At 46.2% G+C, this 25,221-nt stretch overlaps 1 long non-coding RNA gene across 2 annotated transcripts in view; it reads left to right on the top strand.

Moving 5' to 3' along the window:
- Window positions 1-25,221, top strand: part of LOC141144665 (uncharacterized) — a 179,548-nt gene that overhangs the window by 98,267 nt on the left and 56,060 nt on the right. The gene's annotated exons all lie outside the window — the stretch shown is intronic.

Raw genomic sequence — 25,221 nt, 5'->3', positions numbered from 1 at the left:
CTGCATTGGGCACAGGCAGGTCACGCTGCATTGGGCACAGGTCATGCTGCATTGGGCACAGGTCATGCTGCATTGGGCACAGGTGGGCAAGGTGAGGCAGTATTGGGCACAGGTGAGGCTGTATTGAGCACGGGCAGGCCACGCTGCATTGGGCACAGGTGAGGCTGCATTGGGCGCAGGTGAGGCTGCATTGGGCACTGGACATACTGCATTGGGCACAGGCACTGCATTGGGCACAGGTGAGGCTGAATTGGGCACAGGTGGGCAAGGTGAGGCAGTATTTGGCACAGGTGAGATTGTATTGGGCATGGGCAGGCCACGCTGCATTGGGCACTGGTGAAGCTAGATTGGGGGCGCAGGTGATGCTGCATTGGGCACTGGACATGCTGCATTGGGCACAGGCAGGTAACGCTGCATTGGGCACTGGACACGCTGCATTGGGCACTGGACATGCTGCATTGGGCACAGGTGAGGCTGCATTGGGCACAGGTGAGGCTGCATTGGGCACTGGACATGCTGCATTGGGCACAAATGGGCACAGGTGAAGCAGTATTGGGCACGGGCAGGCCACGCTGCATTCGGAAAACACAGGCCACATTGGACACTGGTCACGCTGCATTGGGCACAGGTGAGGGTGATTGAAGTGCCAACACCAGGTTCCTTTCCTTTCCTTTCCCTTTTCCTTTTCCTTTTCCTTTTCCTTTTCCTTTTCCTTTTCCTTTTCTTTCCTTTCCCCATGCCCCCTTTGAGCCATGCCCACTATTTAATTTAAGCCCCACCATTTTTTTGTGGGGGGGACCCATACAACATTTTGCTATGGGGCCCTGTGATTTCTAGTTACGCCCCTGCACAGGTGCCAGCAGACCTACAGCAGCAAAAGGTAAAAAGCGTATGCAACCAGTGAGACACAGATCAGCTCTGCAGCTGATCTGTGACACATGATCACATCACAGAGCAGGTAGTGCAACTTTTCAGAGTCACGCAGGACCCCTTCATCAGGCATGTGATAAGTGCAGGGTAACAGTGTACAGTATTTAGATAACCATCTACCAATCATAGAGAGACAGAAACAAAGGACGTCACAAGTCCCACCAAAATTCAGTAAATATAAACAGACATCTCGAGCTGATGAAAAAACAAAAGTTGCTAGATTGCTTAAAAATGTTTTTACCAACCTGTGTATTGTCTGGCAAGATTGAACTTGTGCATGTCAAGTGACAGTCACGGTGGACATGTCGATCAGGCACATCTGTAAGCGGCATCCGATCTGTTCAGATTGGCGTCGGTGCGGGGATCCGAGGTTGCTTGGCAACAGATCGTATCCAATTGCAGCCAGGATCTCTGGCCACGCAGGAGGAGGACAGAGGCAAGGTCTGTGGAGGAGAGATGGAGGTCTGGGGGGATCTGAGGAGGAAGGGGGTCTGGGGAGTAGGGAAGGGAGGTCTGGGACTGAGTTGTCCCCCCTCTTCCCCATTGTATTTACAGGTCACACTGTGAGGCAGCTTCTTCTTCCTCTCTCCTGTCATGAGATCTGTCACATGACAAAGAGAGAGAGGAAAAAGAGCAGTCTGCCCTCACTCCACAGAAGCGCAGTGTTGAGACTGAGCAGAGTTCTTAGTCTCAGCACCTGCTCTCTATTGCCAACTGCAGGCTGGAGGGAGATAAAAGTCAAATCCTCTCTCCAGCTGCAGCTATTGGCGGCTGCTCCTTCTGAGAGGAGTGACACCACAATCGCTCCGGTCAGCGAGGAGCGGGATGAGTGGCCACATCACCAGCATGGCGCCCACTTGTCCCAGCCCTGGCTGCCACCACCTGATGGTCTTTCCCTCTCTCACAAGCCTGCTGTCCACTCTTACGAGGAGCTCAGCAAAATATCACTCTGCGTCATCCAGGGCTTGCAGACAGTAGCAGTGGGTGGCAGCAGGTGGAACTATAATCATAGCATCAACAAATGTGCCTGCACATGAGAGGGAAGAAAGTTCCAAAGCTGCTGATGCCTAGAAACAATACCATAACCACTTGGGGCTCGGAAATGTTGAATGTGGATGTATTTTTTGTAATCAGTAAATTGTATGTCTAATGAGGACCATCTAGTTTGAGCAATGGAGAATCTGTGATTGGAGTCAGTCACAAGTCCAGAGTTATACTCAGAGATAAGTTTCATTGGGTCAGGATGTAGGAGCAGTTTTTTGAGGTGTGTAATCATCAGTGGGTTGTCTAACGACCCAAATTGTGCCTTTTTGGCATGGCATGGTTTATAATAATAAAATAGGTAGGTGGATGGGATAATAAATTCCTTGTCCAGTTGCGAAAGGATTTAAACCCTTGTGTGGTGTACAAATGGCATAGGTAATAGAAAAACATATATGGTCCCAGTTGACCAAGTCAACATTACATCCTGAAAAAGGACATTGAAAAAGACTAGAAAACCAGTGGGACTTTAAAGGTGTTGAATCTCCTCTCAGTATAATTCACAGTACACATTCATTGATTAAAAAATATTTATTTATTAACCAAATTGTTAAAAACTGTAAACTTGGGGGTTTAGATATACCCCTTATACGTAATAAAAGCATAATTTCTGCATATCTTTAAACCCAGGGCACCCCAAACATAGAGAGAGACCCCTCCTCATGTATGTAGACAAAATAACATTGTTTCTTTTTAGTTTAATCTGATATAATTAATTGTAATATGGATACTATCTATTGTACTGCCTAATTTACCCTCGCTCTACAGGGCTCATACCCTGGAAAAGGGATGGACCTGTCTGTCATGTAAATGTGCCACATGATCTGGTTAGGAGGTTTGCTCCCTTCCCCTCTGGGAGCTGTGTTTCGTGCCATGGGACCTCATCCCCCCTCTGTGTTCCCTCGCCGCGCGTCGACGTCACGCTTTGCTTGTCTTTTAATCTGGCAGCAAAATGGGGGGCTGAGTTTGGCGCCAACTGTGGATGGACCCACCGCCCAATTGATGGCGCCACACTCCCCCCCCGCACGTCATCATGACATTGTTGAACGTATGTTGGCGGCTGCGCCCATAAGGGCCCCGTCCTCGGGAGACTATTTCACTCTGACGGTTCCAATATTTCCAAATGGTTTCATCTTTGCGTTACTCAGACTTTGATCACTGTAGGCTAGTTTCAGGTAACTCGCTCAATTAATTTATTTTTTATCACCAGCCTCTACAGGCATTTTAACGGTATGGTTTTTCATTGTTTCACCTGGTGACTTCACCCTCTATTCCTACCACCTACTTTCTATTCTCACTCATCTTGGACTTTACTGGAACCTTGCTTATTACTCACTGTCCTGTCCTCTACCGAGCACAGGATTCACTTTATTAAGCTATATGATCCTCACAGTAGTCCATTCTTGGTTTCAGCACTCATGCTAATTTCATGATTACCAACATTTTCTGGAGATCTATATCCCCTGGATGCTGTCTATGTTGGGCAATTGACCGCTCCACGCCACCTCAGCTCTCCATGATCCCTAGTGCCACACTTCATTTTATAGTTGTAAGTACTTTTGTACGTGAGGGCCCCTTTGGTTTTATTATTTTTATTCTCTATATACACTACTTTTCCATTATCATCTTCTTCCTTGACAGGATCAGACCAAATCAAAATTCCTTATTATATATACCTCAATCACGTGCGTGCTCCTGAAGATTGGATCAATCCATGAAACGCATAGAGCTGATCTATGCCGTGTTTTAATTTTCTATGTTCTACCAGTTATCCTTTATATTCTATACCCAGGGTTTTTTTTCTCAGAAAAAAGGTGGTGGAACTCACCTCCCCTCCCCTGGCCACGCCTCTACCCACCCCTAGGACCGCCCCTAGAACCGCCCCTTTAGAGAACAGGGATGCAAGTAGAATTTGGGGGGGGGCTATAAAAGTAATTGTATGGAATTAAATAAAAAGCAATGCAGTAAAGTGTGCAAAAAAATTGGAATACTTACCAAAAGTAAGCTCAGAGACATTTCCAGATGATTTCAGCATTCTTGTCATGTGCATCTTCTTTGCTTCTCTCCTTGCTTCTGATATCAGTAGCAGCATGACGACCACGAAGAGACATTCCCACATGTGCAGCACAGAGACATTCCCAGATGTGCAGCAAAGAGATTCCCACATGTGCGGCACAGACATTCCCACATGTGCGGCACATGTATTCCCACATGTACGGCACAGACATTCCCACATGTGCGGCACAGACATTCCCACATGTGCGGCACAGAGACATTCCCAAATGTGCAGCAAAGAGACATTCCCAGTGCATTAGAGACAGCCACAGTCCAGCAAAGAGACCATCCAGCCCAGCAAAGAGACCACCCAGCTTAGTCCAGCAAAGAGACCTTCCAGCCCAGCAAAGAGACCAGTCAGCTTAGTCCAGCAAAGAGACCGTCCAGCCCAGCAAAGAGACCACCCAGCTTAGTCCAGCAAAGAGACCATCCAGCCCAGCAAAGAGACCACCCAGCTTAGTCCAGCAAAGAGACCGTCCAGCCCAGCAAAGAGACCACCCAGCTTAGTCCAGCAAAGAGACTGCCCAGCCCAGCAAAGAGACTACCCAGCAAAGAGACCGTCCAGTCCAGCAAAGAGACTACCTAGCAAAGAGACTTTCCAGTCCAGCAAAGAGACTACCCTGCAAAGAGACTAGCCAGTCCAGCAAAGAGACTACCCAGCAAAGAGACTGTCCAGCCCAGCCAAGAGACTGTCCAGCTTAGTCCAGCAAAGACACCGTCCAACTTAGTTCAGCAAAAAGACTGCCCAGCATAGGCCTGCGACTCACATGGACCAAAGCATACATACATCCCCATATATTGAGCAAAGAGACATTCCCAAATGTGCAGCACAGAGACATTGCCAGCAAAGAGACCACCAGCAAAAAGGCCACCCAGCATAGTCCAGCAAAGAGACCGCTCAGCCCAGCAAAGAGACTGTCAGCAAAAAGACCGCCCAGATTAGTCCAGCAAAAAGACTGCCCAGGAAAGAGACTGCCCAGCAAACAGTGCTGAATGAAAGAGACTGCCCAGCAAAGAGACCGCCCAGCCCAACAAAGAGACCGCCCAGATTAGTCCAGCAAAGAGACCACCCAGATTAGTCCAGCAAAGACACCGCCCAACTTAGTCCAGCAAAGAGTCTGCCCAGTAAAGAGTGCCCAGGAAACAGACCGCCCAGCAAAGAGTGCCCAGGGAAAGAGACTGCCCAGCAAAGAGTGCCCAGGGAAAGAGAGTGCCCAACCCAGTCAGGAGACCACACAGCACAACCCCATTGAGCATGAATTTTTTTTTACAACACACCTGGGGCTATTGAGGAGGTGTAGGAGGAAGACCGCCTGACAGGCTACTTACCATCACTATCCACATCCGACACATGGCGCCAATCCAATCTCCCGCACAGCACTGAGGGGCGGGGCAGAGCCACGGAGTACAGATCACTCCGCCTTCCGCTCTCACAAGCTCCGTTCGAACCCACGGGGCAGTGCGCAGCAGGAGGAGGCAAGGCAGCCATCGGAAATTTAGGGGCCCCTTACACAGCTTTATGCCTGGGCCCCCAACATTCCCCAGGGCCCACCCATCATCCGCATCCTTCTCCACAATGTAACTCTCATCCTCATCCCCACCCAGAATCATTTGCCTCCTTCTCCAAGAGAGGGATGGGTGATTCTGTGTAGGGATGAGGATGATGGAGAGGGATGGATGATCTGGGGTGGGGATGAGGATGAGGGAGAGGGATGGATGATCCGGGGTGGGGATGAGGATGAGGGATGGATGATCCAGGGTGGGGATGATGGAGAGGGATGGATGATCTGGGGTGGGGATGAGGGAGAGGGATGGATGATCCGGGGTGGGGATGAGGATGAGGGAGAGGGATGGATGATCCGGGGTGGGGATGATGGAGAGGGATGGATGATCTGGGGTGGGGATGATGGAGAGGGATGGATGATCCAGGGTGGGGATGAGGGAGAGGGATGGATGATCCGGGGTGGGGATGATGGAGAGGGATGGATGATCCGGGGTGGGGATGAGGATGATGGAGAGGGATGGATGATCCGGGGTGGGGATGATGGAGAGGGATGGATGATCCGGGGTGGGGATGAGGATGAGGGAGAGGGATGGATGATCCGGGGTGGGGATGATGGAGAGGGATGGATGATCCGGGGTGGGGATGAGGATGAGGGAGAGGGATGGATGATCCGGGGTGGGGATGATGGAGAGGGATGAATGATCCGGGGTGGGGATGATGGAGAGGGATGGATGATCCGGGGTGGGGATGATGGAGAGGGATGGATGATCTGGTGTGGGGATGAGGATGATGGAGAGGGATGGATGATCCAGGGTGGGGATGATGGAGAGGGATGGATGATCCGGGGTGGGGATGATGGAGAGGGATGGATGATCCGGGGTGCGGATGAGGGAGAGGGATGGATGATCCGGGGTGGGGATGATGGAGAGGGATGGATGATCCGCGGTGGGGATGATGGGGAGGGATGGATGATCCAGGGTGGGGATGAGGTAGAGGGATGGATGATCCGGGGTGGGGATGATGGAGAGGGATGGATGATCCGGGGTGGGAATGAGGGAGAGGGATGGACGATCCGGGGTGGGGATGATGGAGAGGGATGGATGATCCGGAGTGGGGATGAGGATGATGGAGAGGGATGGATGATCCGGGGTGGGGATGAGGATGATCCAGGGTGGGGATGAGGATGATGGAGAGGGATGGATGATCTGGGGTGGGGATGAGGATGATGGAGAGGGATGGATGATCCGGGGTGGGGATGAGGATGATGGAGAGGGATGGATGATGGATGATCCAGGGTGGGGATGAGGATGATGGAGAGGGATAAGGATGATTCTGGGTGGAGATGAGAGTTCATGGACCATCTGCAGGGCGGGGTGGAGGAGACAGCACGGGACTACAAACAGCTCAGCTGTACAGAGGTTTATCTGTGTTCCCTCTGTGGGAGGCAGGGCGCAGGCTATATAGAGATTAGGAAGTTTGTTTACAGACCGAATGCCTGAGAATAGGTGGCGGAACACAGTTCCAGTGCGTTCGGCCAGAAAAAAAGTTTCTATACCATATTACTGTTTGTAACCATGTGAATTTTTACCTCTACCAAATTAAAGTCCCACTTCCCCGTCCCTGATATTTTCTATTTAGATAGGGATGGAGGCACTGGACCTTACTAGGTCCCCGCCTCATTCAAAGTCCCAAATTGTTCTCCCCTACTCTTTAATAATGTAGCTGTGACCATATAACACAAGGAGGGAGTAACTCATCCCGACACAGAATTGAGACCCCCCTCCTCCATATATCCTTGAATAAACACAAATTGACAAAAATACAACTGTATATTGGCTATATTGTATAACTGGTGGAAATTAATAAAAATCTTCAATACTCATTTGGCCTTATCCAGATTTACATGTCCTAAAGCTCATAGCCGATATCTAATATATGGTAGGATTTGGCAATTTAAAGGAAGGATTTGAAGCTAATGTATTTATTCATACCTGGTGGTTTTGCTGCATTCAGTTTAAAAATCCTTTTGGGTTTCCAGCTGTAAAAGCTGTTTATCGATATCCCCTCCTCTTGGTGATTCACTAACATGCTCAAGCGCAAAAAACCTCATATAGTCTAGGTTAAAGTTATGATATGGCAACTGATGGCTGATTCCATTAGGCCATTTTTGATTTCATACACATGGTCCCGGATGCGTTTATGAAATGGTCTCTTGGCTTTACCTACATAGAAGGCCTTACATTGGCATTCCATGTAGTATACACCTATTGTTTTACAGTTGATCAATTTCCTAGGGGTCCACATTTGTCCATTTGGTAAATGTACTGTTCTCCCTCTCCAGATCCACCTACTATACGGAATGGGCACTAGAGGCATCTCCAAGAAAATGAGTTACTTTCTCTTTGTGTGATATGGTCACAGCTACATGAAGTTATCTCATGTTATTCTGATATTATTTTGTCTACATACATGAGAAGGGGTCTCTCTCTATCTTTAGGGTAAATGTACTGTTCTCCCTCTCCAGATCCACCTACTATACGGAATGGGCACTAGAAGCATCTCCAAGAAGATGAGTTACTTCCTCTTTGTGTGATATGGTCACAGCTACATGAAATTATCTCATGTTATTCTGATATTATTTTGTCTACATACATGAGAAGGGGTCTCTCTCTATCTTTAGGGTGCCTTGGGTTTGATGATATGCAAAAATTGTGCTTTCATTATGTATAAGGGGTATATGTTTACAGTTTTTAACAATTTGGTTAATAAAGAAATCTTTTTTATTCAATGAATGTGTACTGTGAATTATACTGAGAGGATATTCAACACCTTTAAAATGGCATAGGTACGTAACCCCTTAAGATGACCATCTTAGCTGGTCAGATAAGGTATGTAACTCTCACAAGGTGGGGATGGGTGATGCTGAGCAAGAGGTTGTGGAAAAATGGGTCACTATTGTGAGGAAAAGGGAAAGGGAAATCCTCAACATAGTGGTGCCACGACAGGGGGGTAGTTGATGTCTTTAGATAATATTATGAAGGGTCTCTATGAGACTGTGGCTGCTTTAGTACTGGTACATGCATTAGCCGAAGTAGGGTGCAACCAGTCATGGCTTTGCACTAGTTGTAATACTAGGTAATAAAGGTAGAAGTTAGGGTAAGCAACCCCTATTAGATGAGCCGGTAGTTTCAGGCTCTTTAGGGTTATTCTAGGAGTTTAACACTGCCAGAGGAATGCTGTGCAGATAGTATTAATCTGTTTAAAAATCTACTTTGGTATTCTACCTGGGTAGTTAGCCAGGATGTATAGCAATTTAGGTAAATAGAAAAAAAGCCCTTCCCACCCTACCATACTACATTAACCTCCCTGGCGGTATGATTATGTCAGATTTTTTAATCTCAAAGCGGTACATTGTTTTGCATAGAAATTTGGCGTTTTATATTGTAGGCCTGTAATTCTTAGTAATAACACACTTAAATCTGTCAAAAACAAGAGTCTAGTAGACATCCCGGGTATGATAAAGTTCGAAACACAAAATCATAAAATATAATATAATAAATAACTATAAATAATTATAAAAAATAATAATATAATAATAATAAAATTAATTTCCCCATGAATCACTGTCGCTCAATTCTGCAAGTGTTCTAATTTATTATCGCTGTTTTCTAGCACTTTTGACGTAAAGGGACACTTTTTGGTTGCCATGGACAATCTCAGGTTTACAGGCAGAAAGAACAGTATATATAATATAAAAGTGTAGGCAGGGCACTGAACAAAACATTAGGGACAAAAAGGGTGTGAAATGATTTGATACAGTAATGTAATCTGTAAGATTACAGTGTACTGTATGTGTTATGTTTTTTGTACTTTTTGAATTTGCCGCCGGGCTCCAGCCCCATGCGTCGTGATGCTCGCAGGGAACGGAGCTTGGCACACAGAGCATCGCAGGATCCTGGTTACAAGGTAAGTACCAGGATTCTGCAATGTAATCCCAAGTGTGGCTCGGGGTTACCGCTAATGCTATTGAAATTTAACCCCGAGCCACACTCGGGAATACCGCCATGAGGGTAAAGCTTAGACTTACCATTTACTGTGGAGGAACTCAAATTTGCAGCCAGGAACCTCCTTGCAAGCAGATGCTCCAGTTCTGGGAGATTTACAGCTAAATTTTACAATGTATTTTTAGGTTCTGTTTTCCCAATATACATCAATACATTCAACACTATCTCCAAAACCTGTCCCTTCTAAGAAATGCACATTATTTTAATCCCCCAAACTGGGAAAAGACCCAACCAATTGTGCAAGATACAGGCCAATCTTCCTTATTCATCTTGATACCAAGATGATAGTCACCCGTCCTCAACCCCATCTTCTTCAGCTAATTTATAAAGATTAGGTGCATTTCATTCAATGAAATGAGATGAAAGACAACACTATCGGGGTTATTAATCTCATTTCCCGCACCCAAAAATCAACAATTCCACTAACCTTCAAAAAATTGGTATAGGTATTCTCTTTGACTCTTGTACGCTACATAATGGCACACACCAGGGCTGCCCATTGTCACCCTTACCACATTCCCTAGTGATGGAACACTTGGCAATAGTTTTACCCAGGACTTTTTTTCTCAGAGAATAGGTGCAGGATCTCCCCCTTCTGAGTTCCCCCTTGCCTCCGTCCCCTACCCACCTCTGAGCACCCTCTTTTGGTTCCACCCCCTACCCACCTCCCAGTATTGCCCCTTTCAGAGAATACAGAACCAAGTATCATAGTTTGTATGGAATTTGTTAGGGTTAACAAGAAAAGCAGTAAAATTGATCCTCTGCATCCAGCAACAATAGACCCCACCCCAGCAACAATAGACCCCCCCCCACACACAACAATAAAGTCCCCCAGCAACAATGGACTCCACCCCAGCAACAAAAGACCCCCCCCGGCAATGATAGATTCACCCACAGCAACAATAGTCCCCACCCCAGCAACAATAGTTCCCCCACACAACAATAGACCCCCACAACAAAATACCATCCCCAGCAACAAAAGATTCACCCCAGCAACATTAGACCCCCCAGCAACAACAGATCTCCCAGCAGCCTGCATCAATATACACTCCAGCAGCCAGCAACAATAGACCTCGCTCTCTCAACAGTAGATCACTACCAGCAACAATAGATCACTCACCAGCAACAACCTACCCGCATACAAAAACAGATCCCCACCAGTAACAATAGATCTTCCAGCAGCCAGCATTAATAGACCCTCCAGCACACCACACACCTTGCCATTACATACATTCAGTGCTGGAGATGCCCATAACTGTGTTTCCCTGCGTTCCCGCTGAAAAAAAGCCCTGGTTTTACCATTCAGAAATTCCATCCAAGGACTGACCAGGGGAACCGAGCAACATAAGTTGCCTTTCTTTGCTGATGACTTACTGATGCTCATCACCAACCATCTGACTAGTCTTCCTAAGTCCTAACTCTGGCAGATTTTGATTAATTTGGCTCCTTAAACATTTTCACAGTACTAACCAGTTCAAAGTTCCTGAATGTCAATTTATCAATGACAGCTCAATCCCAAATACAAAACAACTTTCCCTTTAAATTGAGAAGTGACTCCATAAAATGCTTGTCACCTTTCCAAATGGAATGACTTGGGGTTATTCTGGTTTGATTGTGTTAATATGCTAAAAATAGATCTTCTACCCTGTCTCCTTTATATATTCAATACGGTTCCTATCAGCCCTTTCAGGACCTTCTCCCATCTCAGGTCCCTTACAATTCACTTTATCTAGGAAAACAAGGAGACCTGATTGCAATACACAATCCTCTCAAGTCAGAGGGAGAAGTTGGTCTTCTGGACACTGAACTCTACCACTAAGGTCATCAACCCAATAGGTGATTTGTTTTACTACCACCCAGACAAACTTAGAGTATGATCTAAACCCACTCCTATGGATCTCTCTCTCATGGAATCTTCATCGTCATGGCCTTACCTACTTAGCTTCGCCTCCTCTGTCAATCTTGAACAATTCTGTAATATCTTAAATGCTCTCTCACAAACAGGGCCCCTAATCTGTTATTCAACAACTTAGCCTTTGGCCCAGGGATAGGGAATCCCACCATAGTAGACTTCTCCAGTGACTCCTGGCCTAAATGTTGACATGCCTTGGATTCATATATTATCATTCCAGACTTTGCAACAAATCTCATACTCAACTGTCAACTCCACTAACTGGTTCACATCTAGAGAGCTAAGGAGTTTCACCCATGCTCTCAAACCACACTGATCCACCCCATTTAACTAAGTCCTCTAGAACCATTATTCTCATACATGGAACCACTTGCACACACAATCTCCTCCCCCCATGGGGAGGAGGGAGACTTTTGGTAGAAGGAGTTCCTATATAACAAGATGGGAGGTAAATATCTGATGTCGTTGCTCAGATTATGAATGTAGAAAATGTCACATACCGTATATACTCCAGTATAAGTCAAATTTTTCAGCACATTGTTTTGTGCTGAAAGTGCCCCCCTCGACTTATACTGGAGTCAAGCACTTTTCTGCAGCAAAAAATTTCATTTTCCGAACTGACTTTGGGGCTCCGTATCCCAGGGCCACTTTGTGCTAGGAATGCCAAATTTAGTGTGCAAATCCAGTGGAACTGGTACCACAACATATCCAAAGCTGGGGTTCCTAGGACCAAGTGGCCCCGAGATACAGGGCCCCAAACCCGGTTAGGAAAATGTCATTCTCTGCTGCAGAAAAGTGCTTGACATTTTCTGAACCAATGTTTGGGGCTCTGTATCTCGGGGACACTTGGTGCTAGAAATCCCAGCTATATATTAATATTAATATATTGGATATTTTATGGTGATAGTTCCACTGGGTTTGCACACCAAATTTGGGGTTCCTAACACTAAGTGGCCCCAAGATACGGGGCCCCAACGTTGGTCAACTGTGTCCATCTGGAGCAATGTCATTTCAGGACCCTTTGGGTTCAGAGACCCGAAATTTTGGCTGCAGCTAGGGGGCATCTAGGAACCCTTAACTACCGAGTTTGAAGTTCAGGGGACCTATGGCTGCAAATGGGCACAGTGAGGCTGCAAATGGGCATTGTTGACCCTCTTTTCCACTTACAGTAGCTGTGCATTTCTCACCCTCGTCTTATACGCGGGTCACTAAGTTTTTCCCATTTTTTTGTGGTAAATTAGGGCCTCGACTTATACTCGGAACGACTTATACTCGAGTATATACGGTACTCAGAAATAAATTGTATATCTCCTCCTTCATACAGGAAAATAAACTCTCCATGTAATTGAATGCCTTTAGAACTCATCTGCATGTATTCATCATCAGGTCGGGCCTGTTCATTATTGTCTGACCATTGTTTGAGATGTTCTGACACAATTGGCAAATGTATTCAGAAACAGTGGTATTTCCCCAAAATTGCTACATATTGGACAAAGGTCTTTATTACATACAAAAATTTGTGTATCCAGCCCTTTTCTCATGTCACCCTCTTCTTCCATTATTCCAGGACCTCTATCCAAAATTATTATTATTATTATTATTATTATTATTATACAGGATTTATATTGCGCCAACAGTTTGCGCAGCGCTTTACAACATGGGGGCAGATAGTACACTTACAATACAAATCGATACAGAGGGATCAGAGGGCCCTGCTCGTTAGAGCTTACAATCTAGAAGGGAGGGTCAAGTGGAACAAAAGGTAATAACTGTGGGGGATGAGCTGATGGAGAAAATGAAAATACAGTTGTTAGGTGTGGGTAGGGTAGGCTTTTCTGAAGAGAAGATTTTCAGGGATCGTCTAAAAGCTAATAGAGTGGGAGATAATTGGACAGATTGGAGTAAGGCATTCCATAGGATTGGAGAGGCTCTGGAAAAGTTCTGGAGGCGAGCATGGGAGGAGGTGACGAGGGAGCTAGAGAGCAGGAGGTCTTGAGAGGAAGGAAGAGAACAAGTAGGTTGGTATTTAGAGACTAGGCTAGTGATGTAGCTGGGGGCTAAATTATGGATGGCTTTGTAAGTTGTTGTTAGTATTTTGAATTTAATTTGTTGGGTGAGCGGAAGCCAGTGGAGGGTATGACAGAGAGTAGTAGTAGACAGAGAGCGATTGGTAAGGTGGATGAGTCTGGCAGCAGCATTCATGATGGATTGATAGGTGATAGACTATGTAAAGGTAAGCCATTGAGAAGGGAGTTGCAGTAGTCAAGGCGAGAGATGACCAGGAAATTAATTAAAAGCTTTGTTGTGTCATTGGTTAGAAAGGTTGCGTATGTTGGAGATGTTGCAGAGGTTGAGGTGGCAAGATTTGGACAGTGATTGGACGTGGGGCTTAAAGGAGAGTTCAGAGTCCAGGACTACACCTAGAACCTTGGCATGTGGGGATGGGCTGATAGTTGTGCCATTGATTTTGACAGAGAAATCAGGGGAAGGGGCACATGGGGGAGGAAGAATTATAAGTTTGGTTTTGAATAGATTTAGTTTGAGGAAGTGGTGTGGCATCCAGACTGATATGTCTGTTAGTTAATTGTTGATACTTGAGGAGACGGAGGGAGTGAGCTGAGGGGTAGAGAAATAGATTTGGGTGTCGTCAGCATAGAGGTGGTATTGGAAGCCATGGGAGGCTATCAGTTGACCCAGGGAGGAGGTGCAGATTGAAAATAGGAGCGGTCCAAGAACAGAACCTTGGGGGACCCCAACAGATAAAGGAAGAGGAGTGGAGGAAGAAGAGTTGTAAGAAATGCTAAAGGTGCGGTTGGATAAGTAGGCAGAAAACCAGCGAAGAGTACAGTCACGGAGACCAAAGGCGTGGTGTTTTTGAGGAGGGGGGTGGTCAACCGTAAAAAAGGCAGCAGAGAGGTCCTAGAGTAGGAGTACAGAATAGTGTCCATTGGTTTTGGCCATTAGTAGATCGTTTGTTAGTTTTAGGAGAGGAGTTTCTGTCGAGTGTTGAGGACGAAATCCAGACTGAAGGAGATCAAGAAAGATATTATCAGCAATGTGGATGCTCAGTCGGTTGTAGACCAGACATTGAAGGAGTTTTGATAAAAAGGGGAGCAATGAGATGGGGTGTAGGTTGTTAAGATGGGTCCAGTGAGGGCTTTTTAAGTATGGGGATGACAAGTGCATGTTTTAGGGAGTTGGGGAAGATGCCAGAAGAGAGGGAGAGATTGAAGATGTGGGTTAAAGACTGTAGAATAGAGCCAGAGGGTGAACGTAGCATTTGCAAGGGAACAGGATTCAGAGGCCAGGTGGTAAATGGACGTTAGGAAGTAGTTTAGCAACCTTGTCTGTAGTGGTGGGGTTGAAAGAGGGCAGTGATGATTATACCTGTGGGCATGAAGTGTAAAGCGTGGAGGGTATCTGAATCTCCTTGTGAATTGTATCAATCTTCTGTTTGAAGTGATTGGCGATCTCCTGGGCAGTGAGTGAGTTGGTGGGTGGAGGTAGTGGAGGAGAAAGTAGAGAGCTGGAGGTAGAGAAGAGTTGACAGGGAAGGGAAGATAAGCTTCTATTGAGAGTGATAAAATAGGTCTGTTGGCAGTGAGGAGGCTGGAATTGTATTTTTGGAGGGCAGATTTATATTGGTTGAAATCTTTCTGAGACTAATGCCCCGTACACACGGTCGGACTTTGTTCGGACATTCCGACAACAAAATTCTAGGATTTTTTCCGACGGATGTTGGCTCAAACTTGTTTTGCCTACACACGGTCGCACAAAGTTGTCAGAATTTCCGATCGACAACCACGCGGTCACGTACACCACGTACGATGAGACTAGAAAAGGCCGGTTCAGAACCAAGCGCGGCACCCTTTGGGCTCCTTTTGCTAATCTCGTGTTAGTAAAAGTTTGGTGAGAGACGATTCGCGCTTTTTCAGACTCGTGGCTTTCAGATCGTTTTCTGCCGTTCAGTTTGTGCTTGTGGGTTTGTATTTGCTCTTCAGTGCGTGCAGTCAGTTCGTATCGGAGTTTTCTGTGCGATCTTGTCCGCTCGTTGCTGTTTTTCAGGTCGCTCTTCACAGGCCTTGCTGTTCTTCAGTGCGTTCTGTTACTTCGTTCTGAGCAGCCGACCGTTTTCTAGCCATGTTTCGTATGCGTACTCCTCGTACAGTTCGTGCTGTGCGGGGGCTTGGTGTTGGGGTCCTGACCTTGACACAAGTCCAGTCCATGAACAGGGTGGGGAGGAGTTCATGGACCAAGAATTGGTTGCTTCAGCGTGACCAGTTCTGTCATATGCCTTTGCTCCGTGAGATCCGTGAGAATAATCCTGATGATTTCAGGAACTTTCTCAGGATGACGGACCCCGTGTTTCACCGTTTGTTGGCTTCGCTGACCCCCTATATTAGCAGGCAGGATACCTGCATGAGGCAAGCCATCACTCCGGAGCAGAGGTTGGTCGCTACCCTGCGGTATTTGGCCACAGGGAGAAGCCTACAGGACCTCAAGTTCTCGACAGGCATCTCCCCCCAGGCTCTTCTTTGTGGACATTTACTGCTTGTGTTTGTTTTAGCTGACCCTGACAGAAATGTGTGGAGTGCAGAAAATGTTGTGATTGTGTAACCTTATACAAAGCACTGTTGGCTGTTATTTACTAAATGCAAAGACACTTTTCACTACAAGTACACTTGCAACTGCACTGAAACTGCACTTGTAGTGCAAAGTGGATTTCCCCTTAGGAAATTACCCCCATTTTCTCATAAAACAACAATTACATCACCCCAAAAGTGTTGTAGCGTTGAGACAATAATCCACACATTCTTGATGAGCAATCTTTTTAATACCTGCACAATCACATGTGCATTTACCAAAGGTTTTTCTGACAAACCAACATGTTTGTTGTATAACAATTTTTGTGGTGTCATTATCCAAAATCAAAATGTGCATTTTATAGAAAACAGGCCTGTGTACAACCCACAAGAAAGACACAAATCTTGATCTTACAAAGTTCACATTTGGTAGAACTTGAAGGCAATATCAGACATGAGTATTTAGGAACTGTGTTTGATATTGCGTTCAGATGGGGGGAAATCACCCCTGGAAAAGCCAAATTTGGAAGATGCACACAAATTTCCCAATGTCAACATGTGCTATCTGCCATCAGGGGGGATCAAGGGACGTGTTTTGGGGGAGAAAGCCCTTCCTCACCGCTACTTTATAATTGAGGAAGGGGTTGCACCCCCAAAACGCGTCCATTGATCTCCCGTGATGGCAGATAGCACATGTTGACACATTGTGTGCATCCTCCAAATTTGGCTTTGTGCAAAATCACAAAAACATTTAGCACATTGTAGCAGACAAAAGAAGAAAGTGATTTGGAGGGGCTTTAAACTCGCCCCAAAACATCAATGATGTTTTTATATTTGGGAATAACATCATTGATGTTTTGCTTGATGTTTTCCAATTGTAAATTACACCCCATGATCTCCCCGATCAGGATCTGGGCACTTTCGGATGTGAAAGGATCTGGATCCACAACCTCACGATCACCTAAAAAGAGAGGAAACACAAAATAAATTAGGTCTAAAAAAAATGCCGCCATCCATCTCTTATCTGAGCCTGTGGTCGCAGACACTCACCTGTTGTGGTGACTAGTTCCACCACGTCTTCTTCCTCCTGCTCATCTTGTGTTGGTGGGATTTCCCCTTCTTCTAGAGGGGGGGGGGCTCTGTTCTCCTCGGATGAGGGGTGTCCTCCGAGTCTTTTCTCCCCTATGTAAAACAAAAATGGTATAATTAGCACACAGATATTTGATGGCAGAACTATAAAGATGAAACATTGCTTGGAAGTGGGGTACAATTGTCTATTTTAGCAGAGTTCCAAGATGTAGCTTTTTTAGTGTCCTTTGTCAAGCTGCAATACTTTACCTGTTTGGTACAAGCTTCACAGATGTAGCCCCCCCTATAGTATACACTGGAGCACCTGTGTGGCCCCCCTAATAAAAATGGTGTTCTTGTGTCCCACACTAGTGCTCCAGTGTCCAGATGTGAAAACAGCTGCTCAGTGTCCTCTCCTTACACACAATCTAGTTTGCATTTCATTCTAGTAACAAAGCCATCTACACAACCCAATTCTTTGAAGACAAGTATAGGGCCTCAAAATGGTGGCCAAATGCATATGGGCTAAACAATGGTATTTTATAGTCCGAAAAAAAAATGTGTGATCCGAACGAATAATGTGCCCATGAACATGAAAGTTGCCATTTTAAACTGTACAACAGTTCCTAAAAGCACATGGAGCAGCACGAACGTAATAAACACAAGAACAATAGGAACACAGCACAACTACTTACTTTTTTGCAGCACTCTCCGGATCTTTATGTACTGCTCATGTTCTCGTAATTTCAGGTCCGACCACAGCTTCCTGAGCTGATCTTTCGATCGTCGTACCCCGAATTTCCGGTGCAGACTCCTGACCACTTTCGCCATGATCTTGGCCTTTCGGACATTGGGGTTGGGGTAAGGTCCATACTTTCCATCATAGTCGGCCTTCTTCAGGATGTCCACCATTTCCAACATCTCCCCAAAGGACATATTTGAGTCCTTTAATCTCCTTCTGGATCGGGATGTTTCAGGCTCCGGCCTTTCCTCCCCCTCCTCCTCGTTGCTGTACTTAGCACGATCCTGCTGTCTATCCGCCATGTGCTCTTCCTCCACTGCGCCGAACGAAAAGGGGCGGGGAATAGAATAGAAAGAACGTCAGGGGCGGGCGGAGTTATACGCATGCGCAGTGTGTATAAATCGTAACGCGCGCGTCTTACGTATGATCTGTGAGCGGAGGAAGGAGCATCGGAGATGCCGATCGTGCTAACGAAGGTAGGATCTAAACTTGGGCCTATACTGCTTCGAAATGGAAGCCTATATTGTAACAAGATTAGGGGAGTTTGGCCTGACATTAGGGTTTGTCTTGTGTTGTGTCTTGCAGAGAAAATGGATGGGTTCAACGACCACAATTTCCTGCCCCTGTTTATTGACAAGTACAGAGAGCTGCCCTGTCTGTGGCAGGTGAGACACCCCCACTATAACCACAAACAGAAGAGGCAGGCAGCGCTGGAGAAACTGCTGGAGTTGGTGAAGCCGGTGGTCCCCACAGCAACCATCCCCTATTTGAAAGCTAAAATTGGTGGCCTGAGGAGCACTTATCTTAGGGAGCGCAAGAAGGTCACGGATTCCCTGAGGTCCGGAGCTGCAGCAGATGACGTTTATGTCCCCAGGCTGTGGTACTATGAGAGACTGCGATTTCTGTCAGACCACACTGAAGTCAGGGAATCCCTCTCCACTCTTCCTTCCACTCTTCCTTCCATACCAGCTGAGGCTTCTGATGTCCAACCTGGGCCTTCCAGCCAGGAAGAAGTGGAGGAGCCCAGCTTGAGTCAGGTATAGCATTCTTCTACAGATTTCTGGTCAATAAATAAATGATGTTTACTAGATGTTATTATTGAACACTAATTGCTGCTTGAAAAAAGTGTTTTACATATCAATAGACAGTAGTGGGCACCCAAAATTGGGACAAGAATGCAAAATGCTGGGCTCAGAAGGATAGTCTGTTATATTTGTTAACATTGAATTTGCAGCAGTCAGGAGGTGAAAATTGTGTGTGATTGATGAAAACAATACTAAAACTATGTCCCTTTTTCATACACAGGAAGACCTCAGCCAGGAGGAGGGTGTGGAATGTGGCAGTCAGGAGGAGGCGGGGATTATTAGTGTCAGCCAGGAGGAGGCGGGGATTAGTGGCAGCCAGGAGGAGGCGGGGCTTAGTGTCAGCCAAGAGAAGCCAGGGACCAGTCGCAGCCTGACTGAGTCTCAGGTCCCTCCCCTCCGCCTGCCATATAAAAGGGCCAGGAAGGCCACTCCCAGTCCTGTGCAGGATTCAGCGTACAGGCTGATCCAGGAGGCTTCGGCGTCCCTCAGAGCCTTCCCCAGTCCTGAAGAGGCCTTTGCCTGCATGGCTGCCACCAAATTGCAGGGCATGCAGGAGGGCCAACGCAAGATTTCTGAGGACCTGATTTATAAAGTCCTACGTAAGGGGGAGAGTGGGGAACTGACACACAAGACGGATGTCATGGAGAGGGACGATCCTCCTCCTCCTCCTCCTCCTCCTGCTGCCACAACTCCACCACCACAGCCAAAGCCTGTAAGGAAGCGTGGAAGGAAGACCAAAGAGTGATGGCCCTGGGTTCAGTCTGGTCTGACAAAAGCTGCAGTCTCTTGTATGACCACAGCCTGGGGATACAGATGTCATCTGCTGCTTTCCGGATCTCTGGGACTTCTGGACCAGACTGCCCTCCCTTAGATAAGGACTCCTCAGGCCACCAATTTTGCTTTTAAATAATTGATGTCTGCCCCGGGGGTCCAAGGCTTCGCCCAATTCTGCAGTTTCTCCAGCGTTGCCTCCCTCTTTGTTTATAGTTGTGACCCCTTAATAAAATATTTTTCGGTAAATTCTACTCTCCTGTGTGTGTTTTCATCCAAAAAGGACAGTTTGTTGGTGACGATTCAGGTACATTTCTAAAGTACAATGTGAAATTAACAAGGGACAACAACACCAAACAATCTCCTACAGATTAAATAGAACAACATATCAATGGTGTTGTGGGAACTTGTCACAAAAAACACACAAACATTTTCGGGAGTACAAATCAAAATCACCAAAAAAAAAAAAAAATAAAAAGAGAAACACAAAAAAAGATTCTACATTAAAGTAAAAAAACAAAAACAAAAAAATATGTTGTCAGATGTGAGAAATCAAAATATATTGAGGGAATCCCGATAAATAGTAACGAAAAAACTTTGTGAGAAGTGTGTGTGAATATGAGCATCAAAACGACTTAATTCTTGTCACATTATAAAGAAGAAGAGAGTGCGCTGTATTAAACCATTTTGAACATTGCAGCGTGACGAAAGTGCTTTATCCATTACGAACGCTAAGTTTACCAGAACGAGCTGTCCCGTGTCGGAATTTCTTCTGAGCATGCGTGGCACTTTGTGCGTCGGAACAGGCCACACACGGTCGGAATTGACGCGATCGGATTTTGTTGTCGGAAAATTTTATCTCCTGCTGTCCAAATTTGTGTGTCGGAAAATCCGATGGAAAATGTCCGATGGCGCCCACACACGGTCGGAATTTCCGACAACACGCTCCGATCGGACATTGTCCATCGGAAAATCCGACCGTGTGTACGGGGCATTAGTCTTACGCCACAGGCACTCATGAGCACGACTATGTTTTTTCAGACTTCTAGTATCATCTGTTTGCCAAGGTTGAAGAGGTCGGGCCTGATTCTGTGTGTAGTGAGGGGGGCCAGTGAGTCCAGTGAGGCTAGAAGTGAAGCGTTGTAGACAGAAGTGGCTAGGTCGGTGCAGGATAAGGGTGAGATTTTGTCATAGAGGTCGTCGGTAGCAGAGTAGAGAAGAGAAGGGTTGAGATGATGTAGGTTTCTGCGGGTAACTTTTAGGCGGTTGGAGGGAGTGGTGGAGGAGAGGGAGAGAGTGAAACTAATAAGGTAGTGATCAGAGAGAGGGAATCATGAAAAGCATTTTGTGTACTTGTCCTCTGGGTGATAGACTGATAATCTGTAGACAGGGCCGGCGCCAGCACTAGGTGGACTAGGCAACTGCCTAGGGTGCACTGCCGCCTAGGGCGCAGCCAGGGCCGCTGGTTTCCCTACTTTCTGCCGGGAGCTTATCAGTACCTCGTTCTCCATAGTCCAGCATGCGGAGGGCACGCATGGTGACAGCACACTACCACGGCGGTCACACACACACAGAGAGCGGCATGTTTGTGGGCGGTCCGCTCCGCCCCCAGTCTGCCTTCACTTCCCGGGCCGTTTGTTACTGTTTACCCAAGGGAGGAGCGAGAGAAGTGTGGGAATCCCTTCCCAATAATGGGGGAGGCCCTCCTGCCCCAGGGCGGGAACACTTGACAGGTGACCATACGGACGCCATCCTCCTGCCTCTACTTGATGCTCACTTGAGCCCTGGGACAGCACATGTCATATTGGCCCCCCCACCTGCCACACTGCCCCCCCACCTGTTACACACTGTACACACTGCCCCCACCTATCACCCCCCCACCTGTTACACACCGTACACACTGCCCCCCACCTATCACCCCCCACCTGTCACACTGGCCTCCCACTTGTCACACTGCCCCCCACCTGTTAGACACTGTACACATTGCCCCCACCTATCACCCCCTACCTGTCACATTGGCCCCCCCACCTGTCAAACTACCTCCCCACCTGTTACACACTGTACACACTGCCCCCCACCTATCACCCCCGACCTGTCACACTCTCCGCCACCTTTCACACTGCCCCTTTCCCCACCTTCCACACTGCTGGATTTGGATGTCTCTTTGCTAGACAGGACTGTCTCTTTGCTGGATTTGGCTGTCTCTTTGGATTGGGCTGTCTCTTTGTTATATGGGGATTAAGGATGAGCTCTGGCGTGTTCACATGCTGCACGTGCCGAGCCTGCCAGGAAGTCGGCAATGCGCTGCGCTAATCACGGGCAGTGAGACATTTCCCGATCTCTGCAGCCGCACATCGGGAAATGTCTCACTGCTTGTGATTAGTGTTGTGCAGTGCCGAGTTCCTGGCTGACTTGGCACGTGCAGCATGCGAACTGGATTTGCTGGATTTGGCTGTCTCTGCTGGATTGGGCTGTTTTCTTCTTCTTTTTTTTGCTGGATCGGGCTCTCTCTTTGACATCTTATGGCATGAATTTTTGCAAATGAAAAGAAATGTTGCAGTTTCATATTTAGAAGTTTTAATATTTTCTACTGTTTTTAAAATGGTAGTTTTAATTTTTTTTGGGGGGGGGGGGCGCAAGTAGCTGGTCTTGCCTAGGGTGCAAAATAGTCTAGCACCGGCCCTGTCTGTAGACAATGGAAATCACCATCATTCACCTGTCCAAGTTTGCACAAATCCCGAATGAGATCTACATGATGGAGACCCTGGCTGCATGTGACTGAAATAGGTATCCCCAAGCCTTTGAGACATGGTCCTGCTGATTGTCCAACAGGGATTTGCCTACATTCATACATTTAGCCCCACAATAATCTAAGACACCTTTTTACAACTGGAAAGTTTCAATATTATACTGTTATTCCAACAACCCCTCCCAGACATATGCTGATGTATTTTAAATGAGATGTTCTGTTTCTGCTATCAAACAGCTTGCAAAATGTGTGTATTTAATAGAAAAATATCCCTTCACAAAATATCTATTGCAATATCTTCCTGCTTTTCTGCTTTCCTGTTCATTAATACTGTTTCATTGCCCATTAAACAGAGTAGACATAGCAAGCTGCATTGTTCCACCAAAAAGTAAGTGTGTTGCCTGGCTGTACAGAATTACAATCCTTTGGCAGGAAAAAGACATATATTTATTGTTAATTTTAATTGTATATTTAGCTTTTTGACTGGAGTTCCTCTTAAGGATTACAATTCCCCTTAAAAAACATTGCTTTCAAAATTATACTTGACCTGTTACCAGGTGTATAATGTTAAACTGTCCCTATAAAAAAATAAAAAATCAAACATTCTTGGGTAGTGTGCAAATCAAACCTTTTTAGATTAGACTCAAATGAGTAAATTTTGTCTGAATTTCAGAGAATAAAGGAAAAATAAGAAACCAATTGTCTTCATTTGCCCCCCCCCCCCCCCCATATAACCCCCATATAATTTAAAGGTAACTAGGGCACAGCCCAGGAAACATCTCCTCAGCTATATGATACCATTTCTAAGTAACCAAAAGACACGGACCCCTTTTCAGTTAGAGCTTTTCTCCCATTTGAAGCGATACCATAGCTCACGCAAAACGTCTGTTCTTCTGTACTATTAACATGTGTCTGTAAGTTACAGTTGAAATTTATCAGTGAAAATGGAATAACTGCAATTGTATTATAGGTTTGTGGTTGCTCTTATTCTGACATCAACTTCAGCTACAGTATCTCATAACAATTTGCACCAACTTCACTTTTTTCTGTACAGAGGCTGAATCAGTGTGGTTGGCTGGTAGGGATGAGCCCGCGGTTCGAATCGAACGTAAATTCGACTCGAACATTGGGTGTTTTTGCCCACTCACCGAATACTGAACATTATGGGGCGTTCGCGGGAAATTTGAGCACCCGCGGAACGAGCCTTATATGAACGCCAAGACCGTCAATGCACTGCGAGATCGCAGTGCATTGACGGCTGTTGATTGGCTAAAGCATGCACCTGACCTGCATGCTTTGGCCAATCACAGTGTGCTCTGCTGTGAGAGCCATGATTGGCCAAAGGCAGGGTGCCTTTGGCCAATCATGTCTCAGGGTCCATGCCCCACACTATGGTTACACGGCAGCCGTACATAGTTTTATGAATGAGAGCAGCAAAGTGACATTTGTAAAGGAAAAAAATTTAATTTATCCACTTCAACCCCGGAATATTTGCTCAATGACCAAGCCATTTTTTGCGATACGGCACTGCATCGCTTTAACTGACAATTGCGCGGTCGTGCGACGCTGTACCCAAACAAAATTGACGTAGTTTTTTCCCACAAATAGAGCTTACTTTTGGTAGTATTTAATCACCTCTGCGGTTTTTATTTTTTTGCGCTATAAACAAAAGAAGAGCGACAATTTTGAAAAGAAACACAATATCTTTTACTTTTGCTATAATAAATATCACACATTTTTTTTCAAAAAAACTAATGTTTTCCTCAGTTTAGGCCAATATGTATTCTTCTACATATTTTTGGTAAAAAAAATTGCAATAAGCGTATATTGATTAGTTTGCACAAAAGTTATAGCGTCTACAAAATAGGAATAGATTTATGCCATTTTTATTATTATTATTTTTTTTTCTAGTAATTGCGGTGATCTGCAATTTTTACCGGGACTGCGATATTGCGGCGGACAAATTGGACACTTTTGACACATTTTTGGGATCATTGACAATTATACAGTGATCATTGCTATAAAAATGCACTGATTACTGTATAAATGTCACTGGCAGGGAAAGGGTTATCACTAAGGGGCAATCATGGGGTTAACTGTGTTCCTTAGGCGTGTTCTAAATGTAGGGGGGATGGGACTGACTAGGGGAAGAGAGAGATGGGTGTTCATACTTTATATGAACACACAATCTGTCTCCTCTCCCCTGAGAGAACCGGGATCTGTGTGTTTACACACACAGATCCTGGGTTCTCGTTCTGTCACAAGCGATCGCGGGTGCCCAGTGGTCATTGCGCCCACCGGGCACTCGCATCGGCTCCGGGCACACGCTGTGGGCACATACACGAGCCCCTAGTGGCCAAAAGGCGAAGCAACGTAAGGTAACGTCAATTTGCCCAGCCGAGTCAACCTGCCGCAGTAAAACTGCGGGGGCTGGTCCGGAAGTGGTTAAAACTGCTCGTGGCTGTAATGTATTGTCAGATCCCGGCAATATAGATGAAAATCATTGGAAAAAAACGGCATGGGTCCCCCCCCCCAGTCCATTACCAGGCCCTTTGGGTCTGGTATAATTATTAAGGTGAACCCCGCACCCAAATTTAAAAAAAATGGTGTAGGGGTCCCCCCAAAATTCATACCAGGCCCTTCAGGTCTGGTATGGATTTTAAGGGGAACCCCGAGCCAAAATTTAAAAAAAAATGATATAGGGGTCCCCCCAAAAT

The sequence above is a fragment of the Aquarana catesbeiana genome, linkage group LG05, assembly GCF_042186555.1.
Source record: "Aquarana catesbeiana isolate 2022-GZ linkage group LG05, ASM4218655v1, whole genome shotgun sequence".
NCBI lineage: Eukaryota > Metazoa > Chordata > Amphibia > Anura > Ranidae > Aquarana > Aquarana catesbeiana.
Note: the sequence above shows the minus strand (reverse complement) of the source record. Positions and strands in the feature narration are given on the sequence as shown.